We start from the raw sequence: 6,971 nt of genomic DNA on the forward strand, positions 1-6,971 counted from the left end.
TATATATATATATATGCCGTTCATAGACGAGATCAAGAGATTCTCAGTATAGAAGACACTTAGTAGCGCTCAAATGATTCAAGCTCAGGGGATCAGTTTCGCAGAATAAAGAATGGTTATGAGATGGATCCGTTGTTTGTACTCTGTGTAACTTGGGTCTATTAATATAAATATCTATATATTTATACATTAGTATTCATCGTCTGTAAATCTCTATTCATAATTGTCTCTCTCCTCTCTCCCCTCCTCTCTCTCTCTCTCTCTCTATGTATGCGTGTGTGTACTTACTCCAACCCAACAAATATGGGAAGTGGACGTTAAAAAGATGAGGACAGAGATGATGAAATTTTGTCTTTCCATATAATAGTCGATGTAAATGTTGACTGGCCAGATGATTTTATCAGTCATGGTTCAGTCGCATTGGAGAGAGAGAAAGAGGAAACAGAGAGAAAGAGGAAACAGAGAGAGAGAGAGAGAGAGAGAGAGAGAGAGAGAGAGAGAGAGAGAGAGAGAGAGAGAGAGAGAGAGAGAGAGAGAGAGAGATAGAGAGCAAAAGAAAAATACCGAGGGTTAATGTAATCGAAGTCGATAAAGAAATGCAGAAACTGATAGACCTTGGTAAGGGGAGCGTAAAAGAAGATAGAATCTACGTAATCGTTAGATACCAAATACATCACACATGCGCGCACACGCATACGTGCACACATAATCATATACGCATATAGGGATATTACTACAAATCTTTAAGTGGAGGCGCAATGGCCCAGTGGTTAGGGCAGCGGACTCGAGGTCGTAGGATCGCGGTTTCGATTCCCAGACCGGGCGTTGTGAGTGTTTATTGGGCGAAAACACCTAAAAGCTCCAAGAGGCTCTGGCAGGGGATGGTGGCGAAGCCTGCTGTACTCTTTCACCACAACTTTCTCTCACTCTTTCTTCCTGTTTCTGTTGTACCTGTGTTTCAAAGGGCCAGCCTTGTCACACTGTGTCACGCTGAATATCCCCGAGAACTACGTTAAGGGTACATGTGTCTGTGGAGTGCTCAGCCACTTGCACGTTAATTTCACGAGCAGGCTGTTCCGTTGATCGGATCAACTGGAACCCTCGACGTCGTCGTATGCATGTATGCGTGGCACCTTGGGCAAGTGTCTTCTACTATAGCTTTGGGTCGACCAAAGCCTTGTGAGTGGATTTGGTAGACGGAAACTGAAAAGAATCCCATCGTATATAAGCATATATATATGTGTGTGTGTGTGTGTGTATGTGTGTTTGTATGTCTGTCGTTGTCACCCCAACATCGCTTGACAACCGATGCTGGTGTGTTTACGTCCCCGTAACTTAGCGGTTCGGCAAAAGAGACTGATAGAATAAGTACTAGGCTTATAAAAATAAAAATAAGTCGTGGGGTCGATTTGCTTGACTAAAGGCGTTGCTCCAGCATTGCCGCAATCAAATGACTGAAACAAGTAAAAGAGTAAAAGAGTATATATATATATGTGTGTGTGTGTGTGTGTGTGTGTGTTAATGCGTAACGTACTTATCATGCTTGTTAACTCTCAGCCCTTGTGCCACTTTGTCACTTCTGCTGACCAGGCATAGTTATATATATATACTCATGTTTTGAGTTCCTTTTTATCCCACACGCATATATGTTATCTGCATATATGCGGATAAAATACAAGAGAGTTAAGAAACATATCGCTCCAATATAAATGCAACGCCAACTGATCTGAAAACTCAATGATAACATAGAAGCTTATGTGTCTCCAACAGACAAAGCATTTACAATATTTAGCGTCAATATCGCCAACGACACGATAACTACGAAGGTCAGAATGATCACTCTTAACTCTTACTCCGCTACCACTAACAGCACAAAACAAAAGCAAGGGGCTAACAAACAGTCTCCCGTCTTTCAAGAAGCAGCAGTCAAGTCTTCCGATAATACCGAATGGAAGATTCCATTTCATAATGTTATCGATAAAAGTCATTCCGATTTTGGTTGTAGGACGCTTTGTTCAATGTTTGTTAAATTTTAAATAAGGACAATACAAATCAAGCTAGGGACCCTCCCTATGTTCTGTCAACCTGCTAGACATAGCAGTCAAATCTTAAATCATATCGAATAGGCTTAGATAATAATATCTATACTAGACAAAGTTCTATAACCCTTCAAAGAGGAGCTGAACTGACAGTAGATGGAATGCTATGAATCATAGATTTGATCGATTAGAGTTTATCGGCTGGGTCACGAACAACAAACATCATCATTATCATCATTGACAATAAAAACAACGGCGACGACGATGACTGCCAACACGATTATATGAGCAGAACAACAACAAATATGAAAGGCCACTAATCTTTACCGCCATCACAATTAAGAACAAGCAGGAAGCACAATAACTTCCAGAACTAGCATAACAATATCCTCCTTTTCATTATCATCGCCATTCTTAACAGTAACCACAACACTAACAGTTGCAAAAGTCAGAACATCAATAACAATAATAAAACCAAAGAATAATTACAATATAACAATAGCACAAAGAACAGTAATCACATCTGCAACACGGTCGCTTTACCTGTTGGAAATAGCAGTCAAATTTCCTTCATATTTACGCAGTGCTGTCTTTAAAAAATCTCACATTCAATAACAATAGTTCTAGACAGCCCCTAAAAATGTCAGCATTGCCAAGGCTAGAGGACATTGTTATCATAAGTCTGTTCAATTAGAGTTGATCTGGAGTTAACTACAACAAGCAACTTCAACACTACACATAAATAAATAATAAATATAACTGTAAGCAATGAACACCAGTAACAACATGCTTACAACAACTATAGCTACTGCTGTTACCGTTACCACCACCACCACCACCTTTAACAAACTACTACAAACGAAAGGGTAGGTTGCTCTGTCATTTAACATGGAAAAATAGCCAAATTACCAACAAGCCTCGCTAACCAATTTTGAAATCAAAAAATAAAAATGACTCCTCGCCCCACAGACACACAGATACAAATGCACATACACAAACGTATATATAAAGAGAGAGGGCCATTGCCAGAACGAAGTAATGTCCTATATGGTCATTTGATCTATTAGGAAGATCAATCGAATTCCTTCAAATACATTCCACAGTCGTCAGACAAAAAGATGCGAAGGTCACGACTGGAACGCCCTCAATTACATTATAACAAACACAATAAATGGTAATAATATTGGGTTCATAATCTGGCACAAGGCCAGCAATTTCCGGGGAGGGACTAAGTCGATTATATCGACCCCGCTGCTCAACTGGTATTTATTTTATTGGACCCAAAAGGATGAAAGGCAAGATAGACCCCGGCGGCATTTGAACTCAGAATTGAAAGACTGAAGAAATGTCGCTCGGTATTTTGCCCAACGTGCTAGCGATCTTGCCAGCTTCGCCTTATAAACAGTAATGATAGTCTTTTCTACTTTACTCTAGGTACAAGGCCCGAAATTTTTGAGGAGGGGGCTAGTCGATTAGATCGACCCCAATACGCAACTGATATTTAATTTATCGGCCCCGAAAGGATGAAAGGCAAAGTCGACCTCGGCGGAATTTGAACTCAGAGCATAAAGACAGCCGAAATACCTCTAAGCATTTCGCCCGGCGTGCTAACGATCTTGCCAGCTCGAAGCCTTATAAACAGTAATAATATTGATTTATAATAGAGATACAAGTCGAGCAAAAATTTGAACGAGGGAACAGTACATCATAGCGACACCAGTGCTTAATTGGTATTTTATTTTATTGATCCCTAGAAAGAAGAAAGGCGGAACTGATCTCAGCGAATTTTGAACTCAGACTCTAAAGCGCCCCAGCAAAAAGAAAAAAAAGAATAAAAAGAGAAAAAAATGCTCTACCGATGCTACAAAACCACCACCCAATATAGTATTTATGAATGGTTCCTGATTAAGGCACAAGATCAAAAATTTTGAGGGGAGGGGAGGAATCGGTTTCATTCTCTCCTGTACTTGAAATGATACTACATTTTAATTGAACCGTAAAATGAATGGTAAAAATCAGTTTGAGAAGATATGAACTCACTAATATAATAATAATTCTTTCTATTATTATAGGCACAAAGCTTTGAATTTTGTTAGTCGATTACTTTGGCTTTAGTAATAATAATAATAATAATAATAATAATAATAATAATAATAATAATAATAATAATAATAATAATACTTTCTCCTCTAGGCACAAGCCCGAAATTTTTGGAGAGGATGGCAGTCGATTAAATCGACCCAGTACACAACTGGTACTTCATTTATCGACCCCGAAAGGTTGAAAGGCAAAGTCGACCTCGGTGGAATTTGAACTCATTCTGCCAGCTCGCCATAATAATAATAATAATAATAATAATGATAATAATAATAATAATAATAATAATAATAATAATAATAATAATAAGAAGAAGAAGAAGAAGAAGAAGAAGAAGAAGAAGAAGAAGAAGAAGAATATATTTGAATAGTTACAACACCTCAGATTTTCGAGGAAAGTCAATTAAAATAGCTTCTTGAGGACGGAAAGAAAAAATAAAAAAAATAATGCGTACCTCACCGGGATGTGAACACAGGAGGTAAAAGCATTAAGATAAACAACTGCTCTCCTAATTTACAAATAAATGAGAATTTGAAATATTGGTTATTCTTAAATCAGCAATGCCTGAATACACATTGCAGATTTAACCAACACGTCCCAAAAGATGACTTTGGGTCTATATTGATGGGTACCAGTGATATTGTTGAAATATGTTCATAAATATAATTATGCAAAAAACAAACATATATATATATATATATATATATATATATATATATATATATATATATTTATAAACACACAGAAGGTTCTCATAAATGAAATAGAGAGAGTTGCGAAAGTGATGTTCTTAGATTATGGAATATATTAGTAAATAATGAGATTTTGTTTACTATTTCGATGTATAATTTTAGTTGATCAATGCTATATATTAGAAATATATAAGTATGAATGTATGTAGATGTAGATTTGTGTAAATATATTGAAAATATATCATGCGTGTGCGAAAGTGTGTACATATATATTCAAATATATATGAATTATATACAAATATAAATACACACACACACACACATATATGAAATATATATATAAGTATATATATTAAGTTATGTATTTATGCATATATGTATTTCCAATGTGTGATATACATCTACATATATATGCAGATAAACACACACACACACACACACACACACACACACACACACACACACACACACACACACACACACACACACACACACACACACACACACACACACACACACACACACACACACACACACACACACACACATGTATATAATGCATAAGCATATGCAGATTTATGAAATACATACATAAGCGAGCTGGCAGAATCGTCACTGCACAGGGCAAATTGCTTAGTGTCATTTCGTTCGTTTTTGCGTTCTGAGTTCAAATGACGCCGGGTCGGACTTTGCTTTTATTCCTTCCGGGTTCAATTAATTGAGTATCAGTCGAACCCGTACCAGAACTTCCTGACCTTGTGCCAAAATTTAAAACATATATATATATATATATATATATATATAGATAGATATATATCAGCATGTATAGGTATTTATGTATGAATGCGACAATATATCAATACATCCATGTCAATATGCGAATGTATATATGCATGTGAGTGTGTGTATGAACATACGTGCATGTATAAGTCTATAAAAACATATTGTATATATCACATATGTATATATTGTTTTATATAGTAAAGAAAATATATATGTGTGCATGTGTGTATATACAACCACGCATATTATATATATATATATATATATATATAAAAGATAATAAGAGTGAAAAAACTACAGAAGGCTTGTGTTACATGGTTAAAGTATATATTTAAATTATGTCAGAAAAATGTTAGAAAAATGTTATAAAATCTTTTTGGTATATAAACATATATATATATATATTATCTTTATAAACCTCGAACTTATTCTACAGGACTGCTTTCCCGAAACGCTAAGTTATGGAGAAATAAACGCACTAACTGGAGTTGTCAAGTGACACGTACATACACACACATATATGTACGACGGGTTTCTGTCAACCAAATCCACTCAGAAGGCTTTGGTCAACCCGATGCTTTGGAAGATACTTGCCGAAGGTGTCACGCAGCGAAACTGAATCAGGTACTCTGTAATTGGGAAGTAAAGCCGATACAGCCACTCCTGCACCTATATATATATATATATAATAGACAATTGCAGCGTGCAAGGTGTTTATAAGCCATTTAAGAAACACACAAAAACCGTTAGGTTCACACCACGGAATTTTGTCAGTGAACAGGTCGAGGTCTGAAAGCGACGAGAATATTTTGGCAAATTAAATTTAAATATTAAAGCGAATCTAACGGTTTTGTGTGTTTCTTAAATGGCTTATAAACACCTTCCACACTGCAATTGTTTTCGTCCCAGCACACGATCTTAGGTCAGGTCACTTGCTATGCAAGTGCATCTCCGTAACATAGATAATAGAATTACTTGAATTAGGCAGTTAATTTAATATAAGTCAGTCCGGTATTACCCGCACAGCTTGATCATATATATATGCTCTTTTACGGGGACCTAAACAAATCAGCATCGGTTGTCAAGCGAAGTTGGGGGAACAAATACAGATGCATACATATACATATATATATACATATACACGACGGGCTTCTTTCAGTTTCCGTCTACCAAATCCACTCACAAGGCTTTGGTCGGCCCGTGGCTATAGTACAAGACAATTGCTCAAGGTGTCACGTAGTGGGACTGAACCCGGAACCATGTGGTTGGTAAACAAGCTACTTAACACACAGCCACTCCTACGCCTAATATATATATATATATATATATACATGTATGTGTGTGTGTGTGTGTATGCATA

This window comes from Octopus bimaculoides, chromosome 2 (assembly GCF_001194135.2).
Source record: "Octopus bimaculoides isolate UCB-OBI-ISO-001 chromosome 2, ASM119413v2, whole genome shotgun sequence".
Lineage (NCBI taxonomy): Eukaryota > Metazoa > Mollusca > Cephalopoda > Octopoda > Octopodidae > Octopus > Octopus bimaculoides.